We start from the raw sequence: 21,529 nt of genomic DNA, 5'->3' as shown, positions 1-21,529 counted from the left end.
TATGTTGTAGTTGATTGTATGTTATTGCTTCTGCTACTATGTGTTTGATGTGCATGTTATTCTTTCTTGTTTTAAAAATAAAAATGTTTGGAAAACTTAGTAAAACTTTAGGTTAATTCTTTTGGATCCCTTGGTGGGGTGTTACATAAAATCTAAAACCCATTGATGGAAAGGAGGTTCAATTACCACTGGCCTAAGAGGTAGGGCAAAAAGCTAAGGTTTTCCATTAAACATCTTACATTTCTCATAATTAGCAACCCACTTATATGCATCTTTAAATATACCACGCCAATAATAACATTGCCTTAAAATTTTTAATGTAGTGATAGTAGAAGAGAAGTGTCCTCCACATGCCTCATTATGAAATGATATTAACAACTTTACCTACTGTTCTTTATCCACACATCTCAAAAATGTTCCATCAATTCCTCTTTTATACAAGATGTCATCATGAATCACATACTTCAAGGCCTTTGTTTTTAGATCCCTCCTTTTCTTGGTAGTTAATCCATCAAGACACTCACCATATGTCAGAAAATAAGCAATGTTTGAGAACCAAGGATCATGAAGGCTTACCATAAGAACTTTTGGAGTATCTTCTTCTTTGAATTGTTGATCTTCTACCATGGCTTTATAGAGTGCATTTCCTCTTATAAGTTTGGTTGGCTTAATTTCTATATCATATTCTTGAACTTTTTCTATCCAAACTCCCCTATTATTACAACCAATCTCTTATTGTGTCAAAATGCTTTTTACTGCAGGATTTGGCACATACATCTCTGAGTGAGAATGCAACACATAAAACCTAAAATTTTAAGGGCTCTCACCACTATATATGCATGTTTTTCCACTTGTGAGTATCTCAAATCTTGATTCTTTAATGGTATACTCATGAAGGCACTTGGAGCTTGTATTCTTTCTTTGTTTTCTTACATCAGTATAGCTAACATAGTATGTTCTGAAGCATAACAATATATGATGAATTCTTTAGTATAGTTTGAGTGAACAAGCACAGGGGCTTTGGCAATGGTACTTTTGATATCTTCAAAATCTATTTTTCCAATATTAGTCCATTTTAAAGTTTTATTACCTTTCATCATATCAACTATACATTTAACTATTTCAGAGAAGTCAGGCACAAATCTCCTCAAGAAATTTACCTGGCCAAAGAAGGACTTTACTCCAATTTTACTCAATGGCAGACTTAATTGCTCGATGGCCTTAACTCCATTTGGATCAATCTTCACTCCTTCTTTAGATACAATATGACCAAGCACTTTGCCTTTTGTTACACAAAATATTGACTTCTTTGGATTCAGTGAGACACCATGATCTCTACATCTTTATAACACATTGTCTAAATCTTTGATATGGTCTTTTCTCTTCTTGGAAAAGACTATAAAATCATCAAGATATATGATAATGATTCTATCTTTCAAATCACCAAAAGCCAAATCCATACCATGTTGAAAGGTTGCACCTACATTAATTAAGCCAAAATGAATTCTATTGTAGGTAAAAGTATCCCATGGTGTGGTAAATATAGTTTTGAATTGATTTTCTTCATTTAATTGAATTTGATTATGTCTTGAAAAACCATCTAACATGGACATCATTTCTGACCCTACAATAGTCTTTGAGTGAGGCTTGATTTAGATTTCTAAAATCTACACAAATCCTTATCTCTCAATTCTTCTTCCTCACTGGCACAATGTTAGCAACCCAAGTAGAATGATGAATAGGATATACAATCTTAGCTTGTAACATTTTATCAATCTCCTTGAAGATCACTCCAACTATAGGGTTATAGTTTTTTCGTTTCTACTTGAATGGTATTGCTTTTGGTTTAAGAGGGATTTCATGTTTGAACTTTGCATCCATGAAAATTTCAAGGTCTTCATAGTTACAAGACAATACATCTTGAAATTTAATGAGTAAGTTCCTAATTTCTATCCTCTCTTCTAGTGTGCAACACTTTCCTATGTTTATCATTTTTGGTCTGACTTATGTCCCTATATTGATTCCATCATATTCACTAGAGGTTCTTCCTTTCTTATCTCTTTCTCTCTTTATGTATGCATCATGCCTATCCAAAAGGTTTTCCAAAGAAATTAGATGAGGTGTAATCTTATTACCTTTCAATTGAATCATATCAAGCTCTGTTTTCTTTTTGTCAACTATCACTGAATCATCACTAGAATTAGTGCTTCCTTTAAAATACAAACATTTAAAGGGATCTTCTCCTTCAATTAATTTTTGTATGTGTTTTTCATCTTCAAACACCTACCATGAATCTTCATTATCAGGGACATTGGGTTTGAATAGAACTTCTACTTTATAAACTTGGTCTTTAAAATCAGGATTTAGTAGGAACAAAGATGCAACAACTACCAAAGAATCAACTATTGAGTTGAATTCCCTTGGTAGTAATATAATTGAGAAAGCATCCAAACTCTCAATTTCATCCCACACTTTGTTATGATAGTTTCTCAATCTTGAGTTCTTTACTACATATTGGTTTTTGACTTGTCTCACCACCAATACTTCATCTCCTTGAGCTTTGAGTATCTTGACTCCTTTTTGCTTTGTTGCCATTATACTAAGGAGAAGGGCTTCCTACTCTGTAGCATTACTAGTATTTTTTAAATCTAACTTATAATCCAAGAAAATCATCTCCCCACTAGGTGATATTAATACTATCCCTACACATGAACTAGCATTAGCACAACTGTCATCAAATTCCAAAGTCCACAATTGATCACCTTTAGTTTGCTCAAATTATTTTGGAATATTAGGGGTGTCAAAGAAAAGCATGTAATTAACAAACTACATTTCATGATACAAGATCTGAGACCTAGGATCATCTGATTTCAGGACAGTAAACTTTGCCTTTTCTTCTAGTTCTAACTTCACCTTTTTATCTCCAACTTGGATAGCTACACAAGACCAATCTAGTTTTATTTCTCCCCCAATGTCTATGCAAAAACTTCTACTTAGGAGCATTCTATAACTTGCAGGGGTGTCTACCACTAGAATAGTGAGTTTAAGTCTTTTGGAAGGGTAGGCAGCAAGGGCAACTTGAGCATCTTTTATTTGTCCAAGCAAGGGCACTTGTTTTGCATCCATTGAGTAACATCTACCAAATTTTTTAGTGAGTGGAAGGCCTAAATATTTTGCTACAGAAGTAGACATTACATTATCAGAGGCTCTTAATTCTATAATACAATTACTCAATTTATTTCCATTTATAAATAAGGAAATGTAGAAGGGATCTAGTTTTTTATTTTGGTATGTAGTTAAGACAATAGATTCTTCTTCTTTAAACAATTTAGGAAGTGTAAAAGCTTCATCAGTCAAAGAAGTTCCACTAGTGCTAGCTTTACTAAGATGATAAACATCAGCATTAATATTAACATGACCTCCATCCTTATTATTATAATGCTCAACTAATCTTTGCAATTGATCAGGATTAGACTTCAAGTAATCCAACAGAGATATTTCAATTCTTGCCTCTTCATAGTATTGTATTATGTCAAAGGAATTGGCTAATTTACCTTTGTGCTCCTTAAGTGAAGTTGAAGTTACCATGCCACTATCTTTATTAGTTTTGTTTGATGGTGCATTATTTTTGACAAGAACTGAATTTTTGGTTTAACTCCTATTCTTCTTATCTCTAGTCACTACTATCAACTAAGGTCCTTCTAGAGTTGCAAAGTAGTCACCTTTTGTCTTTGAATCTAATTCATACTCTAAGAAAAAGTTTTTAGAGTTTCCACAAGAAGTATGATCATCCTTATTTTTAGAGTATTCAATAGTTTGTTCTTTATTATCCACCATTTGCTTATATCCGATCATGTCAGCAGATGTATCTCCATCATGATCTGCCCTTAAGTGAAAAGTACCCATATTTTGTCTTTTTGGAGCAGGTTCAATTGCTAATCTTTGTTGACTAGGTGGTATCTATAATGTTTTACCTCCATTTGGGTATCTAGAACCTTCTCGATGAGGTTGATAAAAAGAATGGACAAGCATATTGATTTATTTCTTCAATGAAATGAGCTCATTAGACAATTTTTGAAGCATTGCCTTTGTATTATTAGAAGTAATAACTGTATTACCTATGGCTCCAGATTGGAATTCTCTTTTCCACTTACTAGAAGCTATCATGTCATCCTCCATCTCCATAGCTAGTGTTTAAGCAACTTGTAAGTTTGCTATATTTGCCCTTCTAATTTGATATCCTAGATCAAGAGGCATAGAGCTAATGTAAAAAGTCTTCTTATTATCATTTGTAGGTGCACTTGCAACAAGTATTCTTTTGATAAGTTTATTAAACTTTTCAATCAAATCTCTCATGGAAATTGATGGTTTTTTCTTTATCTATGCTAATTGCAACAACAATAATTGTGCATCCTCTGTACTTTTGTAACATTCTTCAAACCTTTGTTTCATAGTATCCCAATCTATGATGCATCCTATAGGTAGGTCTTGAAACCAATCAACAACATTGTCTACAAGGGTATCTACACACATTTGATAGCCACATCCTCATGTTGAGGATTCACCACTCCACAAGCTTTATGGAAAGCACTTAGGTGTTATTCTACAGAAATGGTAGCATCATGATTAAATTTGGAAAGTTCTTCCTTGATGCTCTTGGTAGATCATTATTAGCTCCAAGGGCAAGAGGACCAATATCATTTCCCCAAGGAAGTGTCATAGCTATTGGTAGACTGATATGGTTTGTTTGGAAAGTATTAGAAATTGGAAGTGTTGCACCAATCAACAACAAAGCACCAAAAATGGGAGGAGTAGAAGTCCTAGCAATAGGAGGAGAAGAAGATTGACTTCTCTTTGTTTTATTAGAAAAAACTATATACATGTGAGTATCTTGGATTTATTTAGCTATAGATTCTCTTGCACATGTTCTTCCTCTTCTGCAAATATCTTCTAGACTAGGGAAGTTGGCCTGCTTGAGTTCTTCATATATTGGGTCAATCTTTCCTCTTTCCTTGGTAATCCTAGAATACTTAGGATCCAGGATGTACCAAATATTTAAAAAATGGCATTTTGAGTTTACCTTAACCCCTATGATCAAGGAAATTTTACCAACCTTCAACTTTGAATTAACTTTCTCCTTTCTAGCAAGTTGAGGCTGTAAACTGGTATCAGGTCCTTATGGAAAACACCTAACTTCTACAAGACCTTTCTTGCAACTCAAATATACATGGAATTATAGTGCAAATTAATATGAAGGAAAATCCTTTAGAGCTTTCACTTGAATTCTCCCTATTAGAGTCGCCAAAAACTTTTGGTTAATAGTTTGTCCTCCTATTAGCTTTTATAACCTGACTCTTTGATATGTAATGTTTTGGAGATAAAAAAGGATGTTTATCAATAAATGGGACAATGTATGTATTCTATCACTGTCCACTGAATTAATAGGTATAACTCATTTATGATATGCAATGAATATGTTTGTATGAGATCAGAAGTTTTGATATTATAAGCTCTTAACTTGAGAGTAGTAAAGGATAACCAAATTGTTTCTAGGCACAAACAATTCAGGAAAAATAGATTTGAATAACCTATCACACCTAGTATAATGACTGTAGTAGATTATCTTGATATTTCTAACTCTTCTATTATAAATGCAAATTAAATATCCAAATGCATAAGAGGAAAGGAAGAACATATGCACATGAGGGCAAATGGAATTGCTTTAACTATTAGCCTTGAATGGAATAGAATCTATCAAATAACTAATAGATTCATACACATTTATCCTTCAATTCCCAATGAAGCTATCTAATATGTTATGAAACCAAAAAGAGAAGAAATAGAACCATATATGAAGAAAGGAAATGAAATCACTATATTACAAACATCAAAGTGAAATGGAATTCATCTGATTATCACATAATCACATATGATTGTCTTTCAACTCTTAATATCGAACTAACCAATGCATGGGCAACAAAACATGACAAGAAAATAGGGTAAATGGAATTATAGACCAATTCACCATCAAGTTTACTGACCTTTGTATTGTCAGAAGAAGTTACATTTATAGTTTTCTATCATCTCTTAGTTCAAGAGAGTAACAATCAAAAAATAGAAAAGAAAATAATAATAAAATATGAAATTATCCAATGATATGAACACATGGCATCTTTTTATCAATGATTCTAAATCTGCGATATTTCTAAAAGCATACAGTGACTGTTCAACTTCATGCAACCTCAGGAATCCTGTAGAAATCATCCTTTCCTTCATATTATGCCTTTGGCACCAAATTCATATGATTCATATTCCAATTATCACTTTAGTTTTGAATTTCTATTGTTGATCTCAAATCAACTGTCCAGATTATATTATTATAAACCTTCTTTATTTCTTCCTTTGCAATCTCCTCTATGGGTCCCTCTATATATACGTATCAATACCACATTTTCCTACATTTGTTAAGCTTCACATATCTCTAAAAAGTAATAATACGAGCATCGTTGATCTCCTAAAATCAAACAGTTGAGATTTAAAACCTTGAACTCACTTTCATGTTGCATCTTAGCAACTATAAATTCCTTTGATGCCTTCATTTGATGTGATGATGAGATGACTTTTACACTTTTGTTGGGTCACAGATTAACATGCCTTTATTCCACTAACCGCAGTGACTATCTAATGACCATTTGATGTTAACATTTACTGTAGTCGCCAGATCAAAACCTTACACTTCTTGAATGTGTTCTAGCCTACGATCATGCGATTTTCTTTGTTTTTTGTTTTTTCTCAGCCTTGATCCTTAACTCTACATTAACCCTATGACCATGCACTTCTTCTATTCTAATCCATTGTAACTTTAACCCTAATTTACTTTAACTTGCCTATGATGATACAATGATCATTGATTTCAAAGATTTGATGGCTAAGATTTCAGAAGACCTCAATATACTAGTTTGCTCTACAGCATGGGCCCATCTATTCCATGTGTCATTTTCTTGTTTTCTTACATTTGTTAAACTTTAGGCATGTTTAAAAAGTGAGGAAATGCCAAGCATTGATCTACTGAGATCTGACAATCAAGATAACATTTTTATTTCATGTTACAACTTCTTAATGATCATTCTTTTGATGCCTTCATTAGATGTGACGATGTGATTTCTTCTTCTGGATTAACTTTGACTTCATTCGCAAGGTCACAACTTGAAAGTTTTTTACATTTCATGACTTTTGGTCTTATAAACATACGATCCTATGATCAAACAACCTTACGATATCTTTGAAACCTCTTTATTGCTTTATCAGATGAATAAGTACTGCTTCCTTCGATAAATGAATTCATTCAATTTAACTTTGATCAACTACAATGGTGCAAAAAAGGGACTTCATGAACTAGGGACCACTAAGACACATATCCACTACTTACTTTCTCGCATTTGTTAAACTTCCTACATCTTTGAAAAGTGGGGAAATGCCAAGCATTGATTTCCTGAGATCCATTGGTAACCATGAAAGACTAAAAATCTTTTGTTATTATACATGTGATCTCATGATCCTATGATATGATGATCTTATGGTGTTACAATTCCCTTTACCTTTGTATGGTCAAGACTCTTCATTTTGACCTTTAAGATCTTACGATAACTTGGGGCACTTATGATTTGATGATAATGAACACATCATAGCATCTCACTCTTGGAAAGTCACACTTATGATGATATGATAACATGAACTTTGTAAGATCAAAATACTAATTTTTACCTTCTACGATCCTTCTTCAACTTTTACTTCATAACATCAAGAGTCCTTTTGCAACATACAATCTGATGACAATGAACACATCATAGCATCTCAACACTGATCTTGAAGGCCTCTAATCATGTAATTGTCATCTCAACTTATGATCTAATGATGATACAATCACACAATAACTACATAACAACTCAAATTAAATTTTGAGGGCTCTTGATCATACGACAGTCATTACTTCTTCTTTTAATTTTTATGAGCATACAATTTACAACCTCTTTGTAACTTCTCATCTCTTTCATCTTAGCCTTTCAATGATACGATGCATTTGACTATTTCTGATTTGACAATGAAACAATCTTATGATCAGATGTAACATCTTAACCTCTCACAATCAGTCATGGCATCTCAACTCGAGTTTTCAAGGCTTTCAATCATGTGACTATAGTGACATTGTATGTCATTTCTTCACCTTTTCCAATCTCACGACAAGGGCATCAAGGCGTATCATCATAACTCTTTAATACCTCCCAATCTTATGACACTATGATCATACAATCATTTTGAGCAACAACTGAAAAGAACTGAATGGGACCCAATCTGACAAGTAAGCATTTGACTTTCAACAGGCCAATAGAGTACATTCTTTTGCCCATTTGATTTTTTTTGACCCACGAAGCTTATTATGATCGCATCTGGACCATTCATACATTGAAATTGATGACACTCATTTGCTCATCTTCATACTTTGATCTCAAGAGGATTTTGTCTATTTTCTTTAGCATGAATTGCTTTCTCTACTTTTTGATCTTGATCATCAGCAATATCTTCCATGAAAACTTCAACATAGCATTGAATCCTTGTATTCAACATGATTAGGAACAAAGAAAGATGAATCACTATAATATCTAGACCTTCTTTTCATCAGGAAACACATAACAAACCCTCCAAAACCTAATCACCTAGCCATGGACTGGTACATTGCTCATATGATTTCTTTCATCAAGTTAGCTCAAGGAATGATGAGAAGAAAGGTCATCCTATGGGCAATCTAGACTCAGATTCAAGACATTGACTCTTAAGATTGGACTCAAACCTTAAAGCAAAAAGAGATATGAATTGAAACTTGGGCAATAGATCATTGACCCTTCATAGCATCGAGAACCTCTTATAATCTTCTTGCAACCATACATCTCTATGATCCTACAACAATTGATTATCACAACATCGAGAGACCAAGAAAAAAGCTTCACGATCCTCCACCTTCTATAAGATTGTAACCCACAACTCTTATCGTGACATCAAAGACCCATGAATGTAGCAATCTTTAATGATCTTATGATTGTCCTTATCATAGAATCTTTAGCTAGAAGACTGGCCCTTACAATCCTATGGTACACCTTCTATCTCCTCATAAGATCATAACTCCTAAAACCCTATCATAAGATCACCATCTTTGAAAATTACACTCGTGATGCTACAGTGAACTGGGGTGACTTGTTAATAATCAAGGGTTATAACTTAAACATTAATCCTGATCCTTAACCCTATGAGTGTGAGATAAATGGAATCACACTATCAAATCTTAACTTTAGGTTGAACTAAACTCTATGCGAGAAGGTGAACAAAGCATTTCACTGCTTTACATCATTAACCTAGGTTTCAACTTGACTCCTTGCAACCATGCAAAATTGACTCGGCATGTTGACTATCCCAACATTAGAACTTAAAGTTTTGAAGTTTTTTGGTAAAATGATGTCAATAGAAAGGAGAAAACTTCATCCAATGAAGAAACCTTGGCATTACGACCATGAAAAACTAAGACTGGAAAATATTGGCCCACCCAGACATGTGTTGGCTAGGTGTATCCTCATATTTGTTAAAGTGCATTCATTTCTAGAAAGTGTGCAAGAGATGACCCTCAATCTTTCTTCATCTAATGGTTGGGAAGATGTGGGCTCTCTGAGGTGCATGTTGCAAATTGACCCAGACCCTGTAAACAATAGTCTTGTGCAACCTCATAACTTGAAAACTTGACCTGACATTAACCCCTATGAATGAGCCAACAAGATTATCACACAATCGTCACCTCAACCATGGTTTGCATCTAATCCCTTGCGAACATGCAAGAATGCTAAGGTTGCCACTTCATAGCGTAAACCCTAGGTTAATGTTAACCACCTATGGTAGAGCGAAACATTGGAGATGACTACTAAGGCTTAATCACATCCTCACAACCTTCAATTCCATCAGCCCCTAACCACCTGCAACCATGCACCTAACTAAGTAGATATAATTGTTTCGCACCTTCGTGGTCAAGTTGAGGGTTAAGCCATAACTACTTGCGACCATGCAAAAAGGAAATGATTGCAAGATCGTAACTTGGATTCTTTAAGGAGATAACATTAAATATAAATATATGCTTAAGGTTTTGATATATCCCTATAACATTTGAATATTTGAATATTTAAAAATATGACCATTGGTGATGCTATTTGATCTAGGTGGATCTTGGAAAGTCAAAAAATTCACAGTCTCAAAACCTCTCAAATTCAATATGAGTACAAAGAACTCTAAAAAATGAACCCAATGCAACTTGAATGGGTGAAAAAGGAGCTCATCCACAAAAGTTAGTCAAAATTAAAGTCAAACTAACAAACCAATGGTTGACTTCATAAAAAGAGGTGAAATTGAAGCATCTCAAAAGTGGTCAACAATGGGTTTCAAATTAAAAATCTAGTTGAGAGCTTTCCAATGAAGTTCATTTTGTCAAAAATAGAGTTCGCATGTGGAAGATATACTCATTTGAAGACAGTAGGGAAATTGAGTCAAATGATGACATCAGCATGACATCAATAGGTATAATAAACATTTGAATGTAATGGACCAGTAACAAGCTAACATGTGTCAAAATATGAACAAACATAAAAATGACACATGGATGGCAATCTTATCTAGATTGGATGGTTTGTTCAAACTTAGAACCTCATTACTCCTACTTTCCCTCTCTACCATTAAACCATCTATTACCTTGTGTTTGAAGTTGGTGGCATTTTCTTTTGTAATGTTGGATGATTAAGACATGTGGGAAGGGGGGCCCGAGCCATCTCCACCATATTCCTAAAAATGAATACAATGCAATTTAATTATACCCCAAAACATAGAAAAGTTTTTAAAAAAAAATAAATTTTATACGTTTGTTAAAGCTGAGAATCCCATATTAATTCAAACCCCCATTATTTTTATAAATCAATAAAGATTAAGAGGGTTGTTGTTTGTAAAAGGAAGGGGTTAGTTTATTTTCTTTGGCATATGATTATTAAAGTCAAATTAGGTTTTAATTTGTTATTTTGTTATTTTAAAATGGGAAGCTAGTTATAATTTTGTTATTTGGTTTTAAACAAAATAAGGAAATAAATTAGTATAAAAGGGGTGGTATTGTCCTTTATAAGACAATTAGACTTGGGAGAAGAACTTCTTGTGGGAAATCAGTCCTTGGGAGAAAAAAATTGTTGTGAGAGATTATAGGAGGGAATTATTGAATTCTTAGGAGAGATTTTACAAGGTGTTACTTTACACCAAAAATTGTAAAAAAAGAAAGAGATTGTAGAGGCTTGGAGCTTGGAATTTGTAAGAAACCAATTTTGCTTGCAAATTTAATAGAGCGGTCCCCAGGTTGAGAAGTAGACCCGAAGACGTAGTCCTACCCGAACAAAGTCTGTATCAAATTGTTTGTGTTCCTTTATTCTCTTTCTTATTCTCTCATCCATTTAAGTTTCTTATATTACTTCCTCTATTATGTAACTAAACACATAGTTAAATTAAGTGTTTAAGCATGATTTTTTTCTTCTTATAATTTCAATGATTTTTAAATACATAGCCACGCATTTACTGCTTGGATCGGGAAAGTATATTTGATTGTTGGGATTAAGTTATAAAACTTGTAGATCCTAAATCAGATCACTATTACCTTTGAATTCAAATTTTTGGTGTGACGGCAAATAATGGCCAACAATAACCTACCCTAAGCTCAAAAAAAGTAGAAGGTTTCATATGACCATAAACCACACATCAGTTCTTAAACAAGCAACAAGAAGTACTGAAATATCACTAATCAAAATCACTAATTTCACCAATACAATCATCCTAACAAGACTGATCCAAAATCAAGTGCACATATACCAACCCATGACATAACATGACATCATCAAAACAAATCACATAATCACCTCAGTCCTATACAAGCAACTGGGAAGCAATCCAAATATAACTAATCAAAGCCTAAAAGGTTATACCAGAAAAGTCATATCATTCACCTCAATTCTACAAAAAAAAAACTAGGAAGCATTGACAATCAACAGATAAAATTTATCAAAGAAGACATGTGACTACATCATAATGGTTAGGTATAAAAGATTGGATACATAACATCATCATAGAACAAACTCCCTAAGCCTCTGGTAAACATCTTGGTTCGTCAAAGCACTAAGTCAAATCTAAAACCCACAACAGTAAATCACACATCATATAAAACACATGCAATGGTAACTTTTCATAATTGATTAGGTTTTGAGAACACAAAAGTTCAATTTTCACTATGGTTTCAAGTTTTCATTTTCATTTTCAGGTATTATAGATTTGCTAAAGTTCTCGAATCCACACGAGGCTTAACACTCAACAAATCATAAAAAGTTGTTTAAACATAGTTTTCATAGTTTAATTCATTTTTAAATACAAGATTTGATATACAAGTAGGGTTACAGTTTTCATTTCAATGTATAATGGTTGATAGAGTTTTCAAATAAAAAGATGTAATAAATTTCCCTAATAATAGAAATTGTTTTCATATTTCTAATCGAATTGTCAAGTAAAATCGGTTTACTAAAACAATCATTTCTCCACATATACATTTTAATAATACATTAATGAAAAACTTTAATTAAATATTATTAAAATCCTATCAAATCAATAATCCTTAAATTATTAAAGATAATAATAATTTATTTATTTATTAATAACATAACTTATATTAAATTATTAATAAGATAATTATTAATCTAATAATAAAATAATAATTAATAATAATATCAATAATATTTAATAATTAATAATTAATAATATTTAACATATTTTAAAATAGCCTAAAATAAAATATTTAATACAAATAAAAAACATTTTAAATTTTTATTTTAAAAAAAACACAAACTAACCCTAACCCTACTAGCCACGTGGCCTGCTGTATAAAGTCGTGGGCTACCATTGGTAGCCACACAGACTGCTTATGCAATTGTGGACTGCCATTGGCAGCCGCAGACTGCCTTTGGCAATCATGGGTTGCAACAACAACCACTAGCAACCAAAGGAAAGGAGGAGAAGGGGGTGGGGGGTTGGTGGCCCCTGCCCACCCAAACATAATTATATATATTTTAAATTCATGTGCCATCAAAACTATAAAACGCTTCCCAATTCATTTTTTACATTTAATAATGTAATTACATAGTAATTACAAATTACTATTGTAATTACATTATTTTATATTTAAAATATTGATAAATTTTACAATATAAACCTGGTATAGAACCCTAGATCAAATAGTCAACATCTATAAAACAAAATTGGTTTTCTTTTCAAAACCCACATCCCAATTTTAACAAATCCATTACAAATTACCCAATTTACCAAACAAGGGTTTTCCAAACTTAAATTATTTACAGACATTTTCGAAACACAAATAATCAATTTACAAAGAAAGGTTTTAGATTCTCAATTCATATATAGAGGTTTCTCAAATAAAGAATGATAAAGTCACATACCAGGGTTTCAGCCCAATTGAATTATGAAAACAGATTCGCAAACACATAGAGATAAAGAAATCAAAGAATGAGCCACGATTGTATAAACCCACAAGATCCTACCTGGATCTAATGCTAAAACAATGAATGCATAAAACACACAAGAATTTTCCTTCTCTTTTGAAAACCCTATTTTCGAAAATTGGCTCCTCCAAAACCTATGTCTCGAGAAATGAACTCTAATTTCCTGATAAAGAGTTTTTTTCCCAAATTAGGGTATTGATTGTGCAATCACGTGAAAAGTCCCTTTTCCTTTATTATTTTTATTATATTTTAATTTCTTGTGCAAGCTTTTTGCAATTAAATTAAAATAAAATTTTTAAAATTTATGCTCTCTCTTATTAAATCATGAGACGCTTTTGATATAATATTTATTAATTTAGCTAGTAATATTATTTAGAGTTTATTATTAAAACATAACTCCTAAATAGTTATTATTAAATTAAATAAATATAATTACGCCAAAATTAGAAATTTAAATATATCTTTAAATTTAATTCTTTTTATTTAATTAATTTTTCAATTAATTAAATATAATTAAATATTGATTTTTCATTATAACATTTTCATTAAATTATCTTTTAATTTGATTTAATTATAACAGAAAATCATCACAGGCCTTTAAAACCAAATACTAAAACTCAACTAAAAGACAAGTTACATAATCAAACTCCAAGGTAAAAGTCACAAATTCATGTCATTTGATGAATTCAGATAGGTAAACAACTCATACAATTGTCCTACTTTCTAGGACAATTGGCTTAGGCTAGGGGTTGGACTCAAGAATTATCTCCCCACTTATACCATTGAGATATTGCAATAGGGTATGCTCATCCTGGCAATTCAAGGAAGTCGATACCTAGAACTTACAATCTATATAAAATCCATGCATGCACATACTCATATATTCTGGACTAAATAGGTAATGGTCGAGAGTGGTACATCATGTAGATCCCAACTAGCAGGTGACTATGACTCCCTCCTTCAACCACATCAGAAATGTCATACACAAAGTAAAACATACATGCACACCATACACATGCAAGTATGGAGTAAGCATCCATAGAAATTGCATATAAATCATTCATCTAACTAACATCATGAAATAACTGAAAGCGCTATATGAGCATATATGTATCATCATCAAAATAATCATAAACACATGAAATAACTAAATAACTCAACACATATATCAACTGAATATGAAATAAGTTGTATTTAATCTAATATGGTAACCAAGTACCAATAATCATAAATATAAACATAAAATAGGCCTTAAAGAATTTGATAATACAATTAGAAAAGTCAACTAGGGGTAGGCATTACATCCACCCCCCCATAGATTTAGGCTTACTCCTAGAAGCCTACAAGAAATGTGAAACTAAACTAGATGTAGGCATTACATCCATTCCCTCTAGACTCAAGTTTACTCTTGGATGCCTACAAAAAAGATAAAACTAAAGCACTCACTGTGTGGGTCGCATTGAACCCTTTCCCCCCATAGGAAGATAAGACTCCACTGAAAACACCCAAGCAAGAACAACAACAATACTCACAAGTCAACAAAGTATGCCACCTTAAAGTACAATCATAAGAAAATATGTCTGAACTCCAATCTCAAGACCAATTCAAATTTTTCCTTTTTCTTTGTTTCAAGTTTGAAGTTTTCAAGTGTTCAAGTTGTAAAAGATACTTAACACTGTTTAAGTTTTGTTTTAGTTAACTAGTTATCAACTAGTGGTGTTCCAATATACCTAAGAGCTCCCAATGTAGAAACTCAAGCTCTGATACTAGATGTAATGCCCCATCAGGGAACCCTAAAGAAATTAACCTAAAGTTTCACTAAGTTTGTCGAATAATTTTTTCAATAGATAAAATATAGTGGAAGCTTTAACTCACATACATACAACTACCAAAATAGATTAAATCTCTTAAGGGTCCCATGACGTTGAATTGCACTTAAGTTTAATTAATACTAAATCCCATACATAAAAAATCCACCATCAAAGAATAGCTATGAGTACAAATCCATTTAAATAATATACATTTACATAAGATGTCACTTGGCAATAATCACAAATGATTAATCATCCTCTATACAAGTCATAGGGTATGATAAGCTCAAAGAATATACATCATCAATAATATACAACATCTCATAAGATCTTTGATAATCAAGTACAATACAATAGAGAATAATCATCTAACAAGAATATAAGATCAGAAAGAAAGGTATAACTACATAAGTACCTCCAACAATGACATCCAACAGTTAGATCTTAATGGTATAAGAAAAATATACTACCACCAACCTTGTGGAACCTAAATGGCCCACTCACATTGCGCTAAGGAGATAAACTCAAGTCCTATATAGATATCAAAACACAAGTCAAAACCAACATCTAGGTCAAGGAAACACTTGAAAGAAAATTATCTCAAAGGGTACTAACACATAGGTATCATCTAATCCCAGAGGAAACAAGATACATAGGAAATATATCATGTAAGTGGGCAAGTATCATTGCATGGGCCAACTCTAAGGTTACCCTAGTAGCCTCTCTGGAATTTGGGCCCCTAGTATCTCTATGTGGCATCAATACCCTTTCCTACAAATAAGGCATACTAACAAGTCAACTCTAAGGTTACCCTGATAGTCTCTCAGGACTCCTACCCCCTAGTGACTTTATTTGGCACCATATCTTATCAATTTATTTTAACCCATTTAATGAAATGTTATCACTTATTAAAACAACCTTCAATGGGTTACCCAGGTAGCCTCTTTAGGGCCCCAACCTCCATTACAAGCCACTTCCCAACATGACATATAGATAACCTACCCTAAGGTCAACAAAAGTAGAAGGTCTTATATGACCATAAACCACACATTAATTCTTAAACAAGCAACTAGAAGTACTGAAATGTCACTGATCAAAATCACAGATTTCACCAATACAATCATCCTAACAAGAGTAATCAAAAATCAAGTACACATATACCAACCCATGACATAACATGATGTCACTAAAATAAATCACATAATCACCTCAATCCTATACAAGCAATTGGGAAGCAATCTAAAGATATTTGATCGAAGACTGAAAGGTTATACCAGAAAAGTCATATCATTCACCTCAGTTCTACACAAAAGAAATTGGGAAGCAATGACAACCAACATATCAAACTCATTAAAGAAGACATCTTACTACATCACAATGGTCAAGTATAAAAGATTAGAAACATAACATCATCATAGAACAAACTCCCCAAGCCTCTGGTAAACATCTTGATTGGTCAAAGCACTAAGTCAAACCTAAAACCCACAACAGTAAATCACACATCATATAAAATACATGCAATAGTAACTTTTTATAATTAATTAGGTTTTGAGAACACAAAAGTTCAATTTTCACTATGGTTTCAAGTTTTCATTTTCATTTTCAAGTATTACAGATTTGCTAAAGTTCTTGAATCCACATAAGTCTCAGTACTCAACAAATCATAAAAAGTTGTTTAAACATAGTTTTCATAGTTCAATTCATGTTCAAATACAAGATTCGATATACAAGTAGGGTTTCAGTTTTCATTTCCATGTATAATAGTTGATAGAGTTTTCAAATAAAAAGATGCAATAAATTTCCCTAATAATAGAAATTATTTTTATATTTAAAATCGAATTGTCAAGTAAAATTGAGTTTACTAAAACAATCATTTCTCCAATTACAATTATCGAATTTTCTCCACATATATATTTTAATAATACATTAATTAAAATTTTTAATTAAATATTATTAAAATCTTATCAAATCAATAATCCTTAAATTATTAAAGATCATAATTATTTATTTATTAATAACATAACTTATATTAAATTATTAATAAAATAATTATTAACCTAATAATAGAATAATAATTATGCCAATAGTGGCATGTTGTGATGGTTAAGTTGTTGTGTTGTTATCCTTGCCATCAAGGTTCAAATCTCATGGGGATGAGGTCCCTCATTTGTGGCCTCACTGGTTCATAGCTCCAGGTCAAAGCGTTTACCCCTCTTTAAAAAAAAAAAAAAAAAAAATAATAATAATAATAATAGAATAATAATTAAAAATAATAATAATAAAAATAAAAATAATAATAGAATAATAATTAATAATAATAATATGAATAATATTTAATATTTAACAATTAAAAACATTTAACATATTTTAAAATTATATATACAGAGGTTTCTTAAATGAATAATATTTAAAATTATTTAACAAGGGTTTCAGGATCTCAATTCATATACAGAGGTTTCTTAAATGAAGAACGATAAAACCACATACCAGGGTTTCAACCCAATTGAATTCTGAAAATAGATTTGCAAACATGGAGAAGACAGAGAAATCAAAGAATGAGCCACTACTATATAAACCCAAAAGATCCTACCTAGATCTGATGCTAAAACAATGAATGCACAAAACATGCAAGAATTTTCCTTCTCTTTTGAAAACCCTCTTTTTGGAAATTGGCTCCTCCAAAACCTGTGTCTTGAGAAATGAACTCTAATTTCTTGATAAAGAGTTTTTTCCCCAAATCAAGGTTTTGATTTTGCAATCACATGAAAAATCCCTTTTCCTTTATTATTTTTATTATATTTTAATTTCCTATGCAAGTGTTTTGCAATTAAATTAAAATAAACTTTATTAAATTTATGCTTTCTCTCTCTTATGAAATCATGAGACACTTTTAATATAATATTTATTAATTTAGCTAATAATATTATTTATAGTTTATTATTAAAATGAAACTCCTAAATAATAATTATTAAATTAAATAAATATAGTTATGCCAAAATTAGAACTTTATATATATCTTTAATTTTAATTCATTTATTTAATTAATTTCTCAATTAATTTTTTTTAAAAAATTCTATTGGTCTCATAATGGTTTTGACATTTGAGTGTCAACACACTTAACCAAGTCTCAAGTTAATGCTGAGTATAATTCAGAAGCCAAGCTACAATGTATGCCAAGCAATCTTTAGATACCAAGTGAACTTTAGGTGCCGAGTAAAGTTCAAGTGCTGAGTCACTATAGATGCCAAGTGAAATAGAATTGCTATAGGAGCCGAGTGAGCCAATTTTCCTATATGTGTCGAGCATAAAAACTAGTATGTGCCAAGTAACATAGAGTCAACATATGAGTTTGTGTCTTCACAAACTCATATGTAAACCATTTTTGGAGCCGACATGGAATGAATCTCAAAGGATCTCAAAGATAAGAATGAATCTTTCACATTACCTATGCAATCAACATGCAACCAATAAGAAAAATGTAGAAGGCATGCAACCAATAAGAAAAGTGCAAGAAATGAACAAGAAATGAAGATTTAATATTGATCGTAGATTCATACCTAACCCTAAGTCTTCAAAATCTTTAAAAGGAGGACGAAGCCCTATTATGCAAGAGAGGATGCACATGAGAGCATATGTATGGGTGAAATATAGAAAAGAACAGAAGGGTAAAAGACTTAGTGAAGAACAGAGTAGCATAGAAGAATCCAGTTGTTGAAGAACAAAGTATCAGAACCTTGCAGAGTGACATATCAGATCAAGCAAGGATCAGATCAGCAAGAGCAAAACAAGGATCGGGAATCAATAATTGAAGATTACAAAGCTATCAAGTCAAAGACACTCTAATAATCTCTAGCAATTGTATTAGATATGGAAATCCTATGGACTTAGGTTGGCCTAGCAGCCATTTGTAAATCCTTCAATAGGGTGGCATTCCAAGTGAATGTATGAAAGTCCTTTAACCAAGCCTACTTTTAGTAGGGTAGTGAAATCCTTTAACCAGGTCACTTTTTATAGAGTGTAAAGTCTTTAACAGGATAGGCCTTTCATAGGGTAGACCATTGGAAGTGGTCAAACATTGTAACCTTGAATAGTTACAAATTGCTACAGTGAAAATTTGTGGGTGTCATCCCCACCCTAGTTTTACCTTCTCATTTTGGAGGGTTTCTGGGTTATCAAATTTGTGTGTTGTCTATTTTCATGCATGTCATTACTTTCATGTTTATTAGATAAATTTGATTCATGTGAATGATTTTAGTTAAATCAATTTGAAAAGTTTAAAGTTAGTTACTTCTGATTCACGCCCCCGCCCTCTCAGAAGTAAATCTTCCCACTTGTTAATTCCAACAATTGGTATCAGAGCCAAGTTCTCACAAGGATTCTTTTAGATTGGAGAAAAGATCTAGAAATAGAAGTCTACAAACTTGGGAAGATCATAGAGAATCAGGTAATTGATATACAACTTGCTTTACATGCTTTGGAAGAAGCTAGAGGAAAACTGAAGAAATCCTTAAATAGAAGGAGAGAGATTACCATAGCTGAGAATGATGAAAAGTACAAAGATATTGACACCTCAAATCTATTTTCAAATGGATATTCTGAAGAATTTGATGTAGCAATAGTAGACCTAATGGAGAAAAATAGAGCTTAAGCAGAAGAAATCATAATACTCAAGCTTGAACAAGAATCACAAGCCATGATGCTTTGTGAAGTTAATGAAAAGAAGAAAAGAGCCATTGAAGACAAGGTTATGCTAGAATAAGATAAGAGAAACCTTGCAAACATATCGGAAGAAAAGTCAATTGAGCTTGCAAGAATCTCAAACATGCAACTAGACACCCTAAGTCAGATGATGAATGCACATTATGAACTGAATGTCAAGGACATTGAGATCTCTACATTGAAGATGCAAAATGAACAATTGCAAAATGACTTGAAAAAGAGAGAAGGAGATTGCAAAAAGCTTCAATAAACCCAATGAGGCCATCAAGTACTTTGAACAGCAACTAAAATCACCAAGGGCTAGCAATGATACTTTAGGACTAGGATACATCAACATTGAACAAGTAGAATCATCCAAAACTGCTGAAGAAAGGAGTAACAAAGGTAAGAACACAAACCTACTTGTCATTTTTGTGGTAAAAAGGGACATACTTCTAATGTATGCAAAAGCAAGAATGCTCATCGGCATGACAAGCCTAAGAATGCAAGTTATTGTCATAAGTGTGAGAAGCAAGGACATCAAGCACACAACTATAGGACTAGGACTATCAAAACACCAAAATTTGAAGGTCACTGCTACAATTTCAAGAAGTATGGACATAGAGCTTTTGAATGTAGATCAAAGCCTATGTGGACATCTAATCAAGCAACAAGGGAAGTTAACCATTGTCATCACTACAATTGGGACTACAACACTAGGTATAGTTGTCATTATTATCAAGAACATGGACACATTCCTAAAAATTGCATAAGGACACATTTCAAAGGGAACTACAGCAGATGGTTGAGCCAAACCACATGTTTTAGTTGCTTGAAGACTGGTCATATCAATAGGAATTGCCCAACAAAGTCAAAGGCACCCAACTCAAAGAATGGCAAAGGAAAAGAGAAGGTAGATGTTGAACACATCAAAGGAGAAATGAACAAGACATGGAAGAAGAAAGATGAGAGTAGCACATCAAATGAAGGGATCACTTCACCTAACATGTCAAGTGGTCACACTTCATCAAAATAAGCAAGAAAAGACATAAGGGACTAATTTTCAAAGTTCTACCATACATCAGTTCCTAGAAAAGAAAGTACTGAAAAAGAATAGATCGGCATGAACAAAGATGCAAAGTTGAAAATTCAAGATTTCACAAGTATTGCCGAGTTGCCCTCAGATGCCGAGTAAAAATTTAGTACAAGGCGAGTTGATCATTAAAGACCATAGGAGCCAAGTTGGTAGAGGAAGCCTAGTGAAGAAGAAATCTTAGTTGAAGTTGAGTAAGTAATACTCCAATGGAAGCCAAGGAACGTAGTATCCTTCAAAAGCTGAGTGAACAATTGTAAATGCACTGAGCATTAAATGCGATGAAAATAGGGTATATT

This window comes from Cupressus sempervirens, chromosome 9 (assembly GCF_028749045.1).
Source record: "Cupressus sempervirens isolate cs-2001-9-10 chromosome 9, ASM2874904v1, whole genome shotgun sequence".
Classification (NCBI taxonomy): domain Eukaryota; kingdom Viridiplantae; phylum Streptophyta; class Pinopsida; order Cupressales; family Cupressaceae; genus Cupressus; species Cupressus sempervirens.
The sequence above is the reverse complement of the archived record's forward strand: the minus strand, read 5'-3'. Positions refer to the sequence as shown.